This window comes from Ochotona princeps, chromosome 22 (assembly GCF_030435755.1).
Source record: "Ochotona princeps isolate mOchPri1 chromosome 22, mOchPri1.hap1, whole genome shotgun sequence".
Lineage (NCBI taxonomy): Eukaryota > Metazoa > Chordata > Mammalia > Lagomorpha > Ochotonidae > Ochotona > Ochotona princeps.
In genome coordinates, this window is record NC_080853.1 from 24,678,337 (window position 1) to 24,698,530 (window position 20,194).

At 47.1% G+C, this 20,194-nt stretch overlaps 1 protein-coding gene across 1 annotated transcript in view; it reads right to left on the reverse strand.

Moving 5' to 3' along the window:
• The window catches only part of SLC24A3 (solute carrier family 24 member 3), a 445,716-nt gene that overhangs the window by 176,347 nt on the left and 249,175 nt on the right, over positions 1-20,194 (reverse strand). The gene's annotated exons all lie outside the window — the stretch shown is intronic.

Sequence of the window (20,194 nt, forward strand, 5' to 3'; positions counted from 1 at the left end):
TCCCAAAGCTGAAATAAGTGGGTTAGGTGATTACTACCTATCAAACATTAGCTTGAAATCTAGTCTATGATAATGAAAGGAATATCTGGGAAGTCTTTTAGCTAAGAGAATGAAAACACACAAATAAATGGACTAAGTATTCACCCATTATGCTAACAAAATACAAGCTGTGCTTCCTCTGAAATAATTTCTCCATTTCCTTGGACCAGTGCTGAGTTCTGGTAATGGCAGGTTTTTGCTCTGAATGGACAGATAACATACTTTTTGTTTGGATGATATGCTTTGGTTTCCAATGAGGATTTAAGGGTAAATAAAGAGTAGGAAGAAGCGATAGGCAAGGTATCTTAGGAGGACTGTCTTGTAGTTAGCAGAGCAAGACTGGTTACAATCTGGAGTAACTAAGATAAAAAACCCAAGAGGATTTAATTTACTTGAACTGTGCCCAGTGAATTTTTCTTTTTAATTGTATACTGGACTTCACAGAAAAGGCCCTGTGGAAATTCTGGGTTCTGTGGCTATTCACTTTAGAGTCCTGACCAAGAAGCTGAATAAGACAGCAGGCTCATGTGGCAGTTTTATGCTTTGTTCTAACAAAAGCCCATCTTGATTATGACTCTAGTCCTGAGAGGTGGTCCTTGTGGGATTGTAGTGGAAGGCCTGAGCTGCTGATCCAGCTCTTTCCTTTGAGGAACTTGTTCTTCTCACCTTACCTTCCTGCCTGGGGCAGAACACCTCCACAAAGACCTGCTTTCAGCCTCTCAGCTGTTGCATTCTCCCCCATCCCCCAACTCTCCACCCTTAGGCTGCCTGGAGCCTTCCAGAAATACATAAAGGTCAGGGGTCAGGCAAGGATTTCAGGGGTGTTTATAGGCAGCTGTCAAAGCTTTCCCTTGACTCCTCAGTTCTTAGCAGCTCTGGGAGCTCCAAAGCTTGATGCTTCCTTCCAGTAGCCCTGCAACCTTATCCTGGAGCTCCAACCCTATGCCCTGAACCTATGGTGGTGGTGGTGGTTGGGGAAGAGGGGTCGCCAAGGGCTCTCTCTTTGTGTGATTTCCTCTTTCCAGGTTCATATCCCCTCCAATCTTCTTCTTAGTCTCCTCACTTTTTAAGCTTGGAAACAAATATTTGTTCCTGCAGGATCATTCTACCTTGGCTGGGCGTCCAAAGTCTAGAGTATGTTTTTCTTTATCACCTGTTATAGAAAAGTTTGAGAAAGTCAAATTTATCCCAGAGAGCTAAGTCTTCTGTGGAACCAGTGGTGTCTAGAGTTAACCGTATGACCCGGTGGGTAAGTGATGACCTTGATACAGTGAAGGCCAGTGAGCTGGGCTGATGGGACAAAATGGAAGATCCTGGAGAGAACCTATTTTTGTTCTAATTTATATGGACAACGCAAGGATTAGTCAGAGAGAGCACTCAGAACAGTGGGAGATTACAGGAAGAGAGTTTGTAGCATCCCAGAGTCCTTATCTGTAAGTATTTCAAGGTCAAGACTTTCCCAATAAGCATCTGTGGCAGTCCTGAGCTCTGACAGGTGATGCCCTAAGGCCCAGAGGCGAGAATGCGTTCAGAGGAAAATGATGTAGAAAATCAGTTACAGCAGGGAAGGGAAAGTCTGCTCTGTGGTCTTTGGCAATCTGGATGATTGCACGATTCCTGTTCAGTGTCATGTTTTGATGTCCCATGTGAAGTTGAACAGTTGAAATTCAAAGCAATGGAAGGTAGGTGTTTCATAAATGCTTTTCCAAATCCGGACAAATCTGTGAAGCTTTCCAGAGAGGAAGGAAAGAGAGGCGGCACACAGACTTTCCGACGGAGACCAGCTATTACATAAAGCACATGAAAGTATTAGCATTTTCCCCCTACAAGAATAAAAGGAAAAATTCGGCTTAGTTCTTGGGTTAGCTGAGACCAAAATAATAAACACCGCAATCTGTGTTCAGAGCAAAGAGGAAATGTCAGCAGGAAGGAGGAGGGAAAGGTTTCACGTTGTTCTGTTGGGATTCAATCATAGTCCCCACTCCAAGGCAAAGTGTTTGTCACTGGCTCTCTTGTGTCTTCTTTTGTGCTGATATTTTATTGCAGGGTTGGCTTGGGGTAGAAAAGAGATGGAAGGAAATCCTCAGGGGCTGGCACGATGGTGTGATGGGTTAAACCACCACCTGCAATGCCAGCATCCCATGTGGGTGTTAATTTGTGTTCCTGGGAAAAGCAGTGCAGGATGCCCCAAGTGTTTGGACCCCTATAATCCATGTGGAAGACCTGGAAGAAGCCCCTGGCTCTAGGTTCTTTCATTGCATGTGCTGGGATCCCAGATGGGCACTGATTCTAATCCGGGCAGCCTCCGCTGCCCATCCAGCTCCCTGCTTGTGGCCTGGGAAAGCAGTTGAAGACAGTGCAAAGCTGGGCTCTGGCTTCCTGGCTTTGGACTGGCTCAGCCTCAGCCATTGCAGTCACTTGGGGAGTGAATCATAAGATGGAAGATCTTCCTCTCTGTCTCTCCTCCTCTCTATACATCTATGTACTTTCCAATAAATATAAATGTTTTTAAAAAGGCAAAAACAAACAACAATAACAAAAACCCACATAAAATCCATGCATGCAGCAGTCTTCAAAATGTTCATGGAAAATGCAAAGATTTCATTTTTTTGCATCCCAATAACTTCTCTTGTAATCTGATTCTCATGAACTTTTGAAATATCCCATATGCATATCATCATAGTATAAGACACCTCTCTAGTTCATTTGAGTAAAAGGTTGATTAAAAAAAATGAGATTCTGCCTCTCCTGGCTGGCCATCAGAGCCCTGGTTGGCCGTGACCTTGAGGAAGCTGGCTTGCTGCTCATCAGTCACCTGCCAAGTCTATGCAGAGGGTGGGGCAAACCAACTTAGCTGACTTTTAAAGGATGGAGAAGGCTTTCATATCATTATTTCCTTTGATCTTGTGTATAGCATTAAATGTCAGGGCATTTATATAGATTCTACAGAGAATTTATTTAAAAGATAACTCATTTTTAAAAATAACCTTTTCTTTTTTTTTTTTCAAGATTTATTATTACTGGAAAGCCGGATATACAGAGAGGAGGAGAGACAGAGAGGAAGATCCTCCATCCAATGTTTCACTCCCCAAGTGAGCCGCAACGGGCCAGTGCGCGCCAATCCGATGCCGGGAACCAGGAACCTCTTCCGGGTCTCCCACACGGGTGCAGTGTCCCAAAGCTTTGGGCCGTCCTCAACTGCTTTCCCAGGCCACAAGCAGGGAGCTGGATAGGAAGTGGAGCTGCCGGGATTAGAACCAGCGCCTATATGGGATCCTGGTGCGTTCAAGGTGGGGACTTTAGCTGCTAGGCCACGCCGCCGGGCCCAAGAATAACGTTTTCAATGCTTAAAAAAAAAAAAAACGCAAATCACATTGTATTCTATGAGAGACCTCAGTGTTTAAATATTCGTCCGTAGCTCAAATAAATAGCAACAGACCATCAATCCTATCTGCATAACAAAATCTCTCATCTCCTAGGTAACACTCCACTGAGGAGAGAGGCACAACGGAGTGCTTTTCCGTCTGCAGATGGAAGCCAGGAATCCCACAGGGAGGCAGGGCCCAGCTGCCAAGCATCCTTAGGTGTGGGGCTGGGCAGAGCACAATGACTCTCTCCAGGGCCAGGGCACTAGAGCCAATAGAGAGGCTGCTGCTTGGTGATTTTAGGCACAGGCTTCTTTCCAGGGATACAGCATTCCTTTGTGAAAGATCCCAAGACCAAATGACAGCGCTGTGTGCAGGATCACAGCTGCCTCCTGTCGTCAGATGTTCAGGGACACACATGGGCACACTTAGTCCCATCTAACTAACTCATGGTGGCTACGTCTGCCAGGCCGTGCTCCATCCTGTGGAGGATGACATGTGTGTACGCTGCACAACTATGGCCTCAGGGAGTTCATGGTCCACTTGCGGAAGCCACGTTCGAGCACACGTACAGCAAACAAAACTGGAGGACGACAGAAGGCTTTCTGCTTCAAAACATACGCACATGTACACGCATGAATGAATATATAGGCACACTCATGCATGTGTTCATGTGTTTGTTCTATACACATACGTGTATGTAGGTATGTTGATGCATATGTGTGATAGACTTGTAATGTGTCCTTCCAAAATTCACATATTAACATCCTAATCTCCAGGGAATGATGTTATAGCACAGTACGTGAAGCTGTTGTGATACTGGCATCCCTTATTGGAGCAATGGTTATAGTTAACGTTGCTCCCTGCTATTGGCCTAAGAACGCAGTGAGAGATGGGCCAAGTGCAGCAGATTGGTGCAGCCCTCACAGTTGCAGTTATTTGGGAAATGAGACAACAAGCAGATAGATCCCTCTCTGTCACTATGCCTTTCAAATAAATATAAGAAATCTTGGGAAAAAAAGAAGTAACTTCTAGTCTTCATTGTGCTGTTCTGGGCGGGAGGCACAAGGGAGGTGAGATATGGATGGCATTATTTCCCTGGTGAGTCACCAGGAAGCTTGCTTGCCTTGAGCTCTCTCTGCCGGGTGAGACACCATCAAGTTGGAGGTTTGCTACCCCAAAGAGGGACTTCACCAGAACCTGATGGTGCTGGCATCCCAGGTTGAACTTGCTGCCTCCAGAGCTATGAGCAATAACTTCCTATGGTTTACACACCAGCAAGTACACTGCTTTCTAACAGTAGTCCTGAGTGTCTGAGACAATGTAAATAAACACAACAATGTGGCATGGCATGGCATTCAAAAGCATGACCAGCCACCCGACCTTCCTTCCTTGACCTTGACCTTCCTTGACCACTCACATGGCTGCATTTACATCCTGGTTGGATCTTGGCATGTGTGACAGCCCGGGCGCGTGCACACAAACACTGCCTGTCTGGCCCATGGCCAGAGCACTCAGACACCTGGTGGCTGGCACAGCTGCTTGGCTGTTCTGTCTCTGCATGGTCTTCCCACATGGTCTCCTCAGAGTTACATGTGCAGGTGTCAAAAAAGAATCCAGAGGAAGTTACATGCCCGTCTCACCTCATTTGTGAGGTCACTGCCGCCTTCTCCTCCAGGCAGTTACAAAGGCCTGGTTAGGCTCAGGTCAGGGGAACGGACTACTTTTAGGTTTCTGCTAGAGGCAGGATAAGACTTGAAAGAGCATATGATCCTTGAGTTTCTGCTGCATGGCTGTTCTGGAAGATGCCACCTGCTGCTGCTTACTTCCATCAGTTAAGGGCATGGTGAGTCAGGTGTGACTGGAGGCTGCTCAGGTAGACAGGTAAGCAGAGACCCAGAAGTGCTGATGGGGAGCACTGGAGCAGCCCATGTCTCTGAGGCAGCAGGTTCTTTGGTTCCGTTCAGTGTATTTCTCCCTGGTTAATCAGCAAGGTCTCTCCTGGAAACAATCACAGCTTCTGATGCATTCACATGGCACCCTTCCTCTTACATGACTTTTCCTGATCCTCATGGCAACCCCAAAAGCTTTGTATTTACAGAGTGGGAAACCAAGGCCCAGTTTACAAAGCAAATGTGATGATCCTGGGGCCAGGATTCTAAGTGAAATGCCCCATGTTCTCTGCCATAGCAGCCAAATCAGGCATGTCCTACTTCCCGTCTCCCTCCCAGGCTTAAAGAACATACCAATGCAAACCTAGCTCTAGTCATGCAGCAAAGAGAAAACTTCACCTAGAATCTGCAAGAACATGTGGAGTGGCCTTGACTTTCATGAAATCTCAGAGCCCAGAATGAGACCCAGGACTGAAATCAGCCAATTGCCTAATGAGTTTTTTCCTCAGCCACAGGCTACAGGCCTTGGGGATGGGGATGAAGTGGGGTCATAGTGGTTGCAGGATGGGACTCTGCCCTTTTCTGCAAGCCTTGTGGTGGATCCCTTTCTCCATGCCAGAGATAACAAATACACGGATACTCTTGCAGTCTCTTTCTGTGCCTGTGATGCCTCCCACCCCATTTTAACATTTGCATGTTTTATGTCCATGGAATGCTACTAGCTCGATTATCTGTTTAATGTGTTTGGATCCATAAGGGCAATGCAAAAATAGATGATATAAGGGCTTGTGAAAGATTCTCCGCTTAACAATGGAGTGAGGTTTCAGCCCTGCAGAAGAGCTAGCCTGCTGCAGTTATTTCTCCTGCACACTCTCCTAACAGCTGCTCCCTCCAGCTTCCAGCTGCTAATGAGGTCAGCAGTGTTGCTGGGCAGGTCTAAGTGAGCTGGAATCCTCTCACCCTGCAGGTTATCTCTTTGTCTGTCAATCAAACATACCCACCTTCCCAAGATGCCCGGGTGTTTCATCCAGGATCAAGTAGAGGGGAGACACCATTGATGCAGATATTTTTAGCTCTGCTGTGGAGTTTAAGGAGGTGCCATAAACTTACCAGATGGTGTCACACATGCTCAAACATCACTCCTTCCTCATAGGAGACTGAAAATGGGGACAGTTCACTTTTCACCAACTGGGTTGTTACCTGTTTCTCTCTCCTTCTCTCTCCTTCCTTTGAGCAAACTACTGGCTTTGTGAAACAAGAAGCTGGGGTAGAAGTCAACATGCCCACGTTCGCATCACTTCCACACTCAGTGTCGGCACCCAGGGTTCCCTCGGCTCTTGACTGACTCGGAGTCCCTCCTTGCATGCCACTCTTCTCACTCCCACGGCCCTGCCTCTCCTGCCACTTCTCCCAAGGGTCATCACTTTCACATGAACGTTCAGCTTTCGCAAACCCAGTCCAGCTGGGAACCACATGAACGTTGCTTCACCCACAAACATTCCCTTGATCATCCCAAAGGAATCCTGTGCTAAATCACCATTGAGACCACAATCAAAGCTGCAGAGTACAGGCAGGAGGGTATGTGGGTGCTCACCAGTAACTTGGTCTTCATTTGCCTGGAGTATGTGGGTCTGAATATCTATACTCTCCCTTACATGACAGTATGCCAAGGGAATTCATATGAGAGAGAGAGAGAGAGAGAGAGAGAGAGAGTCCACCAACTTCTCAAAGTGGTGACCATACCCAGTAGACAATCATTCTTAATCCTGTGTGTGTAGAGGGTCCTCGCTGTATTGAGATGGGCTGGCTGGGGACCAGGATGGATAGATGCTAGACTGGATTTGTTCTAGGGAAAAAACTGTCAGTGAGAAGTTAGGGAAGGATGAGGGTGAGGCAGGGAGTTGAGAAGCCACAGGAACAATGACCCACGGCCAAAGTTTCCATTCCCTGTGCCAGCTGGAGGGAGCTGAAGGGGGTGTCCCAGAGGCATGTCTGACTTGTCTGAACCGAGAGGCGGCAGATGGTTTTCCTACACTGTTGTCACTGGTCTCAGACAATGTGCTGGACATTTGTGCTTCTGCTGCACACATCATCTTTTTCTTTAAATCTTGTTTTTAATCAGAAAGTTCAGATGACTGCCCAATAGAGCAGAATTTGCGGCTGCCCTTCTTCTGTCAGAGGGAGGTGCAGACTCAGGTAACAACAGAGGGAACAGGCCCAGCTGGAAATGCTGCTGCTGTGTGGCTAACACTTACAAAGCACAGAAAGGCAGGTGCTAGAGAAAGGCGAGAAGCCCACAGTGAACAGTGAAGGGCAAGGCTGGGCTTCTCCAAGGAAAGAAAGACTTGAAAATATCTTCCACAGAGAAGGTGGGGACCACACACACTTTGGCCAGCCCTGCTTTTCCTAGGGCGAACTGCCCTGCCATAAAATGAATGAAGTCAGCTCCTTCTCTGTGCTCAGAAAGGCTGGGTAACAGGCTTGGCTGGATAGCTGAGTGGCTAAGTCATGGCTGGCAGGGTTCTATGTGAGGAGGTGTTCACGTCTGACGAGCTACAAGAGGTTATGTGTCCATGTTCCTCCTTGCCTCGCTGTAAAACACGTCAAAGCATGCTAAGGTACATGCCTGTGAGAGCAATGGGAGCTCCCAGACAAGTGAGCTGTGCTTCCCTGTCAAGGTGACAAGCATTTGTACAACCCGTCCACTGTGAAGTACACGTGGGGCCACAGTGTGGCTGTCGTGGATGCTACCAGCACCTGTGTGGATGCCCTTTGCTGGGCTGATGCACCCCAACGGGTGCTGAGAGTGCTTTCAGCAGTGGAGACCTGCTCTTGGTCCAGGCAAATTGCCTTATAAGAAACATCTGGAAGACTAAGTTCTTTCCCCAAGAGCAGGCTGCCTCCAATGCCTGAATGACACAGAGTTCCAAGGTCAACCCCTGCCTCAATCTGTGATGGCTCCATGATGCCATTTATATACCCCAGGTTCCCTGAGGGATCATTCCAGGACTAGTCTATCTTGGGACTGGCATTGTGTAGCAACAGGTTAAGCTGCTTCCTGCAATGACAGCATCCCATATGGGTGCCAGTTCATGACTAGGCTGCTCCACTTCTGATCGTGTCATGCGCACAGGCCTGTGAAAGCAGCTGAGAATGGGTGCTCAATTAAATAACTGGACCCCTGTACCAATGTGGGAGGATCCAGATGAAGTTCCAGGCTCCTTGCTTTGGCCTGGTCCACTCCTGGCTATTGGGACCAGGACCACTTGGTGAGTGAACCAGTGGATAGATTTCTGTCTTTACTTCTTCCTCTATAATTCTGCCTTTTCAAGGATTAAGCAAGTCTCAGAAACAAACAAAAAAACCAGTGGCCTCTTTGCTGGCTCCTTCATCTGCCTGATCCTGCCTTTCTTGCTCCCCTTCTTGAGGAGTCTCCATCGATAAGTCAGTTGCACAGGAAGCTGGATTTCAGGGACTTAGCCTAGACAATCCCTTTGGTGACTTTTTACTGTTAGAAATGTAAAAGTCAGCAGGTGGTAGAGGGGATACCCTGGGCATTTTGAGCCCAGCTCCTCTCCTTTCTGCCCATCACCACAGCTGGAGCTGTTCCAGTGCTTCACCCTCTCTCTGTTCCAAGCTGACCCCCAAAGCCGAGAAGATGCACAGCCCAGGCTGCACGCCCAGAAAACTGACAGCACAGAACTCCCTAAGCATCCCTGAGATGGTTACAATTGGTTAGGAATTCCCTTTCTCAAGTCTCCCTTTGAAGTCTGAAGAGGGATTTGGTGGGGTAGGGTTATGTTTTAATAAGAAATTTCTTCCCCTGATGATCCTGTGATTTGGAAGGGAACAGATTTGGATAAAACCAGGTATCTCGGAGACACCCTCAAGCTTCATGTTTGCAAAGCCTTCCCTGGCTAATTCTATATGACTGTGGACTGAGCTTTCTTCCTGCAGCTGCATTTCTCTGTTGAAGGATCTTGATTTCTGCAAGTAGGTGTTATTCCACTGTTTCACAGGGGTATGAGTGATCTGTGTGGGCAGGGACCACAGCCTGGTTAGGTGCAGGCCTGGGTCAAGGCTGAGCAGTACAGGAGGATGGTATATCAATAGACAGCTCCCCCTATAGGACTTCAAAGAGTTCTTGGAAGAGGAAATTAAGATAAACTTAAGTGGATGCCACACTTATTGAAAGAGAAGCATAATTTTTTCATGACACACATTTTTCCATGAACTTCTGGAAGACTTTTCTAAAGACATGGGTTTCAAATTTTCTGGCACCCCAATAAACTAGTCTCTAAATTTCATTTTCCATGAACTCCCAAAAGTTCCTTCATTATAGATAATTATTATATGCCAATTGAATTTTTTAAAAATAAGAAATAAAGAAGACCCCTGACTGTAGTTCCCCAGGCATCTGTGTATCCCTGGCCCTGGGGTGCCTGTAAAATCCTGCCTGGAAGCAGAATGAGCTATTTCCATCTGGAATGTGGTAAGCCTGGCCAAGGAGCTGGTGCCAAGGCATACAGTGTACATACAGCAAGCAGCCCAAGAAGGAGTATTTCCTTCCAAATTAGGCCTCCCAAGAGTCCAAGAGGCAGGCAGGAGCGTGCTCCACCTGCAACAGGGTCTGCCAGCATCTTGGAGCTGTGTAGGCTAAGCCATTCTCTTGGTAGAAGTATATGAATTGGTTGTTTTTGGCAGTGAGGTGTGCTCCTGACTACCTGGGGGCTAACAGGACCCCTGACTCAGATTCTTGATGGTCCCCCAGCATTCTGCATACTGCCCCTTCCTTTAAGAGCACACTCAACTAATCCTCCTAACCACCGATTCCCATGTTCATGCTGTTCTACCCTGTTATCCTTATCCTGATCTTATGGATGCAGAAAACAGTCAATAAACGCTGACCAGAAGATGCACAATTACTATACAGCACACTTTGGGGATCTAGTTTACATATATGTTCATTTGACACAGATGTCGGAGCACCTGCCTTGTCCCAGGTACTGTGCTCACCTCTGAGCACCCAGGCAACGCTGACCTTACCTTCCTTTCTTCTGTACACATCACTGCTTTGTGTATCTTCTAAAGGAGACATATGACCAGGTTCCATAGTCTTCAGGCTCCCTTCTCAATTGACATGCCAGAGATGTGACCTGAGTCAGTCACTCCCCGTGTGAACAGCTCAGGAAGAGGAAGAGGGGCGTTACCAAGACGGCTGACAGAAAGCTGCCTCACACCTATCATGCTTCCACATCCAGCTGGTCACCTGGTCAGCCAGCACCAATTTCTGTCACCATGGCAACGGGGCTGGAACTAAGCACTGATTTCAGAGAGCCACCTGCCAGTCCTACAAGCTACCTCTGGTTCCAGAAATAATTCTAGGCCTACAGTGAGACACCAGCAGACAGAAACATAAAGCATTACTGCGGAAATTAGAAATACTGTATTTTTAATTGCTTTCCCAAATACAGAGCTATTGAAATTCCATTGCTGTGACTGGTCAATATCCCTCATTAGCATGCCTGGGTTCAAGTCCAGGTTTGGCATCTGATGCCATCTGGCTGCTGATGTGTCCTCTGTGATGTAGCAGTGAAGGCTTAAGTGACTGGGTCCCTGTCACTCACGTGGGAGACCTGAGTCAGTGATTCTTGGCTCCCAGCTTCAGACTGGTCCCAACATGGCTGCTGTGGGAAACTGAGCAGTGAATCAGCTGATGAGAGCTGAGTGTGTATATGTGTTTGCCTCCTGGCCTCTCAAATACAGTAAGTAAAAATTTAAGAAAAGAATGGGCAGTACCCATCATGGTAGGGATGTGTACAAAGTGTTGGGTGTGCTTCCAGGGACACAGTAAACAAAGTATTTGAAAATTTCAATATTTCAGTTGATGACAAAAATACCCATGGTCATTTACGGAACTCACTTTAAAAAGAAATTCTGCTTGAAAGTGAGTCTATGAAAAGCATACACAAACTTTCCAAGAGAATGTGGGTGTGGTGAATGTGTAGATACGAGAATCAGGAAACTACAGCACTGAACCCTTGACCTCAGGATTGAAGAGTCCCATGTGGCAGTAACCTTACAGAATCCTCTGCTCTCAAGCATGGCAGATGAGTGTCCATAAAACCTCTCATGGACTGAGCAGGTGCTGTGACCCCACCCTAGTGCCAGGCTGTAGATGGATTATCTATCCTCAAACAGTCCTTCAAATACTCAGACACATGAGTAGTCACCTCTGCACAGACAGGAAAGTCAGCTCGGAGGGGTCAATGACTCGCCCAAGTCCACCTGAGTCCTCAGTGGCAGAGCCAGATGCAAAAGCCAGATCTAGCTGAGTGCAGAGCCTGCACTTTTATTTTTTTCTAAGAGTTATTTTATTTTTATTGGAAAGTCAGATATACAGAGAGGAGGAGAGACAGGGAGGAAGATCCTCCATCCATTGATTGATTCCCCAAGCAGCCTCAACACCCAGAACTGAGCGGATCTGAAGCCAGCAGCCAGGAGCCTTCTCAGGTCTCCCACAAGGGTACAGGGTCCCAAAGCTTTGGGCGATCTTCGGCTGTATACCCAGGCCACAAGCAGGAATCTGGATGGGAAGTGGGGCTGCCTCTTCCCATATAGGTTCCCAGAGCATGCAAGGCAAGGACCTCAGCAACTAGGCTACTGTGCTGGGGTTGAGCCTGCACTTTTAACACTGCCTTGAGTACAGCAATGCCAGCATCTGACCCTGCGGGTAAGGAAGAAGACCTCTGACTCGCTCAAAGCCAGAGGGCTCTGTCTGCAGCAATCCCAGTCCAGTGCCTGTCAAGAGCCTTCACAAAAGGCACCTTCCCATCTGGGGCACAGTGAACACCCTGGGAACCTGTCTAATACCTTTGTACCCTCGAGCAGCTCCTGCCATTGTGTGGCCAGCTTGATGCACTCTTCGTGAACCTAGGTGCTAACATCACCTCCTCTCCCTGAGCCCAAATAACCGCTCACTGAGAGACGCACAAGTGTGCAAGCCCAGCTCCCTGACTTGGTCAGGAGCGGAATAGACACGTGAGAGCTCCCTCTGAGATTACACTGACATTACCCTACATTAGACTGACACCAAAGTCACATCCAAGCTTTGGTGCCTCCTCATCCACTTCCTCCCTCTCACTCCTTTGCCAGTACATCATTGGTGAGTTATCTGCACACAAATGCTCCCCTGGGAGCCACTCTTGGGTGGTTCATCTACATCTATTGTGTACCCAAGTGGAGAGAAAGGAGGTCGTGGGGGTGCTCTGAGCATAATGGGACCACAGGACCTGGAGAGGTCAGAGCCAGGATGGATAGAAACTTGAGTCCCTCAGGTCAACTCTATCAAGAACACAAGTTGGTCATTTCTGTCCTGTAGACATGATTGTGACAGAGGGCACTTCCATTCAGGCATCCAGGGAATATGGCAGACCACACAGGCTGGGGCTGGGAGCAGGATGGAGGAGGTTAGAGACTAGACAGCTATAAGGAGGGAAGAACTAACCCCAGGAATGCATAGTGGCCAGGAGAAATCAGAACAAGAGGAAACACTGAGGACAGGGCAGTTAACAGTCCTCTTCTGTCCTGGGCTTAGGTAGGAAGGGGAGGAAGACCATGGTACTGCTACCCCTGGAAGGCAGTGAGGACCCCTCCCTATGGATGAAGGACAAGGCCAACTATATTTTCTTCAAATGATCATTGCCACCACTGAGTTATTAATGTGTGGGGAAGACACAATAGAGTTTTACTAACCTTCTGCAATTTTAGGAATACATAAACTGCTTTCTGCAAACAATGAGAGCAAAAAATCTCAGTGCATGGAGCCAATGGATATTGGGAGGGTGACATCATCCTCGGATTGGTGAAATTGGCAGCATTTCAGAACTATCCAAACCACTTGAACAGAACCCTCGGAATATGTACACATTGAGACTTTGGGTTGATATGAAGTGGCGGTTCCTCATCCCTGCGTATTGGGACGTGCGGAAAGTCATGAGTGGTTTCCCCCTTTGTTTCTCCCCTTCCCCCAGGAACAATCATGAGAAATAGCAAATTTGGAGGCAATGAGTTCACCCAATTTTCCCTAAACGTTGATCCTTCCCACCCTGATCAACCATGTAATCATTATTAAAAAAATAAAATTTATTAAAAAAAGAACAAAACAAAAAGAGACAGATAAAAAAGAATACCTGTAGAGATGACCAGACTTAAAATGTGACACGGGCACGGACTGTCATGAGTATGAGAAAGGAGAGAAAGAGAACCGTATGTACCTCAGCTAGTCACCCATGCCCATGTAAGATGCCCACATGCAGTTTCCAAAAACTATTGAGGGGAGGAGCAAGGCGGGGCAGGGATACCTTTGCAACCTTTGTGTACAAGGAGCATCTGGAATCCCTCTGCCTCTGGACAGCGAGTATGGGCCTGAAGAACAAGGCTGATTTTTGGCACTATTGGTGGGGAGGGCATCTGGCATGGTGAGTATGATGCCAGTTGGAATGCTCTCATCTCATCTCAGATGGCTAGAGCTGGAATCCTGAATTGGAATTCTGCACCCCTTTTGGTTAGACAGTGATGGCTCACACCCTGCCACCCATGTGGAAGAGCCACATTGAGTATCAGCCCTCAGCTTCAGCCTAGGCCAGCCTTGGATGATGCATTTCTTGGGGAGTGAATGAGCAACCGGGAAATCTCTTTTTCTCTCTTTTTCACATATCAATGAATAAATAAAGTGTTTAATATCTTTGGCAAAATCGTCACCCACATCTCCCCCATCAACAACAGCTCTGACATGTTCAATTCCCAAGTCATAATTACTGTCTTCTAGGTGATGCCCATGATCCTCCTTAGAACAGCTTTCCAAGGCTTTCCCAAGGATGGTGTGGGTGACTGGCAACAGTCGTGAAGTCAGTCTGGAGCAACACTGAGTACGGCAGAGAGAGGCAATTTAGAATCTCTCCGTCTCTCTTTCACATACAGTCACAAACACACACCAGAGAGAGAGAGAGAAAAACATTTTCTGTGCTAAAAGGTATTTTCTACTTCCTTCTTCTTTCTACCCAAAGCCTTCAACTTCTAGGGCTGAATTCCAAAGAAAATGGGCTGGTATACAACTACATGTTTCTGTATGGAAAAGGGCATGGTATATTCCATAAAGTGCGGCCATTACCTTGCTGTATGGTCCATAAAAGAAAAAGATCATATTCCGTAAAGGACACATCATGCTAATCCTTAAATTTATTTAATTATTTTTATTGGGTCTGGTGCAATGGCTCAGTGGTTCAATGGCTAATTCCTCACCTTGAGTGTACTGGAATCCCATATGAGCACCAGTTTGTGTCCCAGCTGCTCCACTTCCTATCAGTTCCCTGTTAATGGCCCGGAAAAACAGTAGAGGATGTCCAAAGCCTTGGGACCCTATACCCATGTGGGAGACCTAAAGGAGGCTCCTGGTGTCTGGCTTCATATCTGTTCCGTTTTGGCTGTTGGGGCCATTTGGGGAGTGAACCAGCACATGGAAGATCTTTCTGTCACTCCTTCATTCTGAATATTTGATCTACCTTTCCAATAAATAAATACATCTTTAACTTTTAAAATTTACAGGCTGGGCCTGGCACGATAGCCTAGTGGCTAAAGTCCGCGCCTTGAACGCACTGGCTCTAATCCTGGCAGCCACGCTCCCCATCCAGCTCCCTGCTTGTGACCTGGGAAAGCAGTAGAGGATGGTCCAAAGTCTTGGAACTCTGTGCCCGCACTGGGACACCTGGAAGAAGTTCCAGGCTCCTGGCTTTGGACTGGCTCAGCTCCAGCCATTGTGGCCGCTTGGGGAGTGAATCATGAGAAGGAAGATCTTCCTCTCTGCCTCTCCTCCTCTCCGTATATCTGCCCTTCCAATAAAAATAAAATAAATCTTTAAAAATAAATACATAAGGGCCCGGCGGCGTGGCCTAGCAGCTAAAGTCCTCACCTTGAACGCACCAGGATCCCATATGGGCACCGGTTCTAATCCCAGCGGCTCCACTTCCCGTCCAGCTCCCTGCTTGTGGCCTGGGGAGGCAGTCGAGGACCGCCCAGGGCTTTGGGACACTGCACCCACATGGGAGACCCGGAAGAGGTTCCTGGTTCCCGGCTTTGGATCGGCGCGCACTGGCCCGTTGCAGCTCACTTGGGGAGTGAAACATTGGATGGAGGATCTTCCTCTCTGTCTCTCCTCCTCTCTGTATATCCAGCTTTCCAATAATAATAAATCTTAAAATATATATATATATAAAAAATACATAAAATTTACAGGCTGGTGTTACAGCATGGTGAGTTATGCTATTTTAAATCAATCTCTCTGCTGATGCACCTGAAAAGTAGCAGAAAACAGCCAAGTCCATGAACCCCTGCAGTCATGTGAGAGACCTGGAAGAAGCTCCTGACTCTGGGCTTTGGCCCAGTCTAGCACTAGCCATCGTAGCCATTTGGAGAGTAAACTAGCAGATAGAAGATCTCTCTTTTTCTCCCTATGTCTTCCTCTCTCTGCATCTATGACTCTTTGAAATAAGTAATCTTTTTAAAATATCCATTTATTTATTGAAGAGCGAGAGAGAAGACAGAGTGGCCCCATCCACCAATTTACTCCTCACATGTCCACCACGGCTTGAACTGTGCGAGGCTGAAACAAGGAGCCAGGAGCATGATCTAGGTTTCCTATAGACATGGCAGAAACCTAACCAATGAAGCCATCACTGCTGTCTCTCAGGGCATGCATTAGCAGGAAGATTAAGTCAGAAGTGGCAGTCAGGAACCAAACCCAGGCACTCAGACGTCCGATTGAGTGTCTCTATCACCAGGCCTAATGCCAGCCCTAGAGCTAACCTTTTGCTGAACATAATGGGAATCTTTCCCTGTGTTGAAAGGACAGGCTAGGACCCCAGGTGCTTGGGGCCTCCCTGGAGATCAATAACAGGTCAAATACCACCAAGAAGCACCTCACCACCTCTGAACCATGATTTCTGACTGGACACCCCAAGGCCCTTGAGGTTATTTAAAAAATAAATTGGGCAACAAGCACATGAAAAGAGGAATACCACCAGAGCTATGATCCCGCGGTCTAGTGGGTAGGCAGGAAAGGCAGGAAGTGGGGATGATAAAGCAAACCTGTTCCAGAAGGATAAAGGAAAAAGGAAAGAGAAACTAGAAATAAAAGGTAAGATAGAAGAAAAGAGGATAAAGAAAAGGGAAAAAAAGAGAGGAACAACCAAAACAGATACAAGAAGAGAGAAAATGCAAAGGTAAAGAAAATTTATATTATAAAAGCGAAAAAGACACAAAGAAAGTGTGGCACTGGGTTGGGGGAAGGAGGGTGACACTGGATGGGGAGAGGGCATGAGGTGGCCAAGCGGGAAGTGAAGGTCTTTGCCCTTACAGCAGTGGACAGCCACTCCTGCATCTGAACAACGTGCACTCTCGGGGTTAATATGTAGGAGGACCATATGTTGAAAGCATGCTGGGGGGAAACAATGTGGGGTGAGGATGAGATGTTTAATCTGGTGTGTGTGTGTGTGTGTGTGTGTGTGTGTGTGTGCAGAGTATACAGAAAAGAGAAGCCCTGGAGGAGGGCTGAGTATGAGGGATACATCAAAGTTCAGTTTGGACAAGTGCCATTTGTACACCACTTGGCTTGAAGGTGTCCAAGTTAGTGTAGAACCACAAGTGTGGGTCTAGAGCTCCAAGCAGAACCTGAGGGCAGGAGCTGCACAGAGAACACCAGCCATTCTATATGAATAGCACATGTAAGACTAGTCCCCAGAGATACTCACTGGGCCATCTGTGGGAGGAGTCAAAGGAAACTCTAACTTGATTTTTCCTTGACTTCTCCCGGGAGCTGGCTTGAACACCCTACCCAGCTATCCATCAACATCTCACTGCACTGAGGCCAAATCAAGCGCAGTCTGTTCTCTTCCACCTTTTGGAATTACTCATTAGAATCTTGTCCTGATTCTTTGGATGGACTACTAGGGTCACCATTTGTCCAAGGACCCAGGTGAAAGATAAAATCACTCTGCATTTTCTTGACCTTGAATGCCTAGTGGCCCACACCTGGATGTTGACCCTGTAGTCTCTCTACATCCTTATCAGATTCTCCTCCTGGCAGGATGGAATTTCAGTGCCCCATTGGGACTCGACTCCTTATACGCTGGACAGCATGGAGCCAGTGATGCCTCAGTTTTCTCATCTATAATCATGGCTATGGCCTCAGAGACTTCCTGGAAACGCTAAGATATAGGAATTGTTAAAACTGGCATCCATCACACAGTTATTACTTGACAAACATCAGGTGCATTATCTTAACATCTCTTTCAACAAAGATACTTCACACACACTAACAACCAAGGCCACACAATACAGCTCCCTCTCTACAGAGTGTTGGCTTAACGAACTGTCTCTTCCCCTGTTTTGGTAATTCTTGGCACACAGGGATGATTTCTCCTTCATTTAGTATTCTCCAGCTTCCATTTCTAAGCCTTGACTATAAATGACTGCCCCTTCAGCAACTACAAAAGCATCAGAAACTTCGCATTTCCAAGCATAGAGCAGGCAGCCAGGAAGATGAGTACTTGCGATGTTCCTGTTAACAAGTATTTTCAGAGGCTGTCTTTTAAACAGAATAATCGATTTGCATTTGTGGGATCCCACTGGCAGTTGCTTGGTATTCCTCTCAGCCTTCCAAGAGAACAACAACAGCAGACAGGAATTGCCTCCTAGGATATAAATAGTCATGACAGGTGTCCGAAACTCTTGTAGTCCACTGATCAAGGGAACTCAGCCCAACAACTGTTCTTCATGGGATTCTCCAACTATGAGATCAATACATAGAACTGCTCCTGCAGCTGAGTGTGAGATTAAGGTATATGGTGTCTAGAGTATTTGGGAGTCCTCTGTGAGCTAGTCTCAGGGAGCGAACCAAGCTAACTGTCTCACAAAAGCACAGTACCAAGTCCAGGAGTACAGGACTCGCCCACCAATCAGGCAGGCCACCTGATGGGCAAGTTCCGTTAGGTACTGAAACAGTGCAACTGAAATTGGACACCTTTCCTTTTAAAACCAAAATCGAGGCCATTGTGCATCCAGTGATACCCATGTGTTTCCAAACGTGAGACTGCCACAGTGGATGAAAGCAGTTTGGGGAGCAATGGTTTCTAGGAGTAACCACTTCACAGGCTTATCCATGATTGAAGCTGCTCCTGTAACTCGCATGAGAGCACACACCAGAAGGCGCGGCAGCTCTGCCAGCTCACTCGCTCACTGCAGGCCCCCAAGTTCTAGGAAGCACATCTTTCTGCTGCACATGATACCTGCCTCATCACAACATAGAGAACACATTTCAGTCCAGAAGAGATGACAACAGAGGAGTGTGACACAACGCTGATGAGGGCTCCCAGTGTCTCTGGATTTCTTACACCCAGTTCCTTAGCCAAGCACTGTGAATGCAATCACTGTAAGAATGATAACAACGGGTTCCATTTTAAAGAAGGAAGATTCTCCCTCATTCATTGAAGTATCTTGGCCAAGTCTGTGGCCTGAGCATCTATTAAAACCAAAACTCCATAGAATTTTCTTTCCAGATCCCCAAACTCTGAGTGTAGTTTGGGCTGTCAGTGTCTTGGCCACATACCCCAAGTATCTGCGATCCTCATGCAGGTGTCAGAGATGCTCCACCCAGGGGCTTTCTCTCATCTTGGGGACAAGGAGGCAGAGCAGAAGAGCTCCTAGGAGCAGGCTCAGCTAAAATGGTTGGAGCTGCATTGTCTTCTCCTGCACATCCCCCTGAACTGCCCAGCAGGACTGAACTGGGTTGTCCAAAAAAGCAACCTACCCATTAACAGATTTCATCTTGGTTCATTTCACTCCCCAGTCTCACTCCCTTACCTTCCCATGAAAGCTTCCAGAGACCTCCCAAATAATTCACTGGCACTAAAATCCTCATCCAGAGTGAGCTATTTGGAGAACCGAACCAGTACTGTGTGAAGGATCTGCAGAACAGTGCTCTTTCTGTGTCTGGGACAACAGGGAACACAGCTCTCTCTGGATGAAATGGCCAAAGGAGAGGTCACAGAAAATGCATCCTGAAAAGTTGTCTTTTCCCTTACACAGTTTCAAAGCCAAGCAGAGCTGTGTGCAAAATGAGTAAAGTGACTTTGACAACAAGTTATTAACCCGTGGACCCGCTGCAGTCAGACGTTCTTGATGAAGATGCTGAAACAAATCAGACATCAGGAGGAGGCAGCAGGTGCACAGACCTTAGCAGCGGACAACTTGGGCAACTGCTGCTGGACTCCCTGGGTGCTTTCATTTTTCCTCTTGGAGGTTGCATCACTGATTCTAGGTGAGCCTGCAAGAAGCCTGGCAAATTCTGCACTATCCTCAGGGACCTGCACCATGGCTAAAGAACAGCAGAGCAGCTTTCCAGGGGAGTAAGCAGAAAACCCCACAGCCGATGCTTCGGCACTGCTTTGCTTTCCAAGGATCCTTGGTGCTGGCAAGTAAGGCTGACTATTTCCTCATTCAGTGGCAAGCAGGTGACTGATGCTGGGAGAGACTTGCAAGCGACTGTGTTTCTGGAATATGGATGAACCCTGGGACACTACTGATCTTGAACTGCTCTTGATTCAGTCTGTCTGTCTTTCCTTCCTTATTCACTTGGCAATTAACCCAAGATCCCCAGTGGATGCCTCGAATCCTGGATAAGTACCCCTATCTTTACTATTTTTAATATACATATACCTATGATGGACTGTAATTGAGAAATCAGGCACGTAAGATATTATAATCATAAAATAGAATAGCTATAACAATATACTGCAGAAAATACTAGCATTTCTTACCATACTTTGACCTTTTTATTGCAAA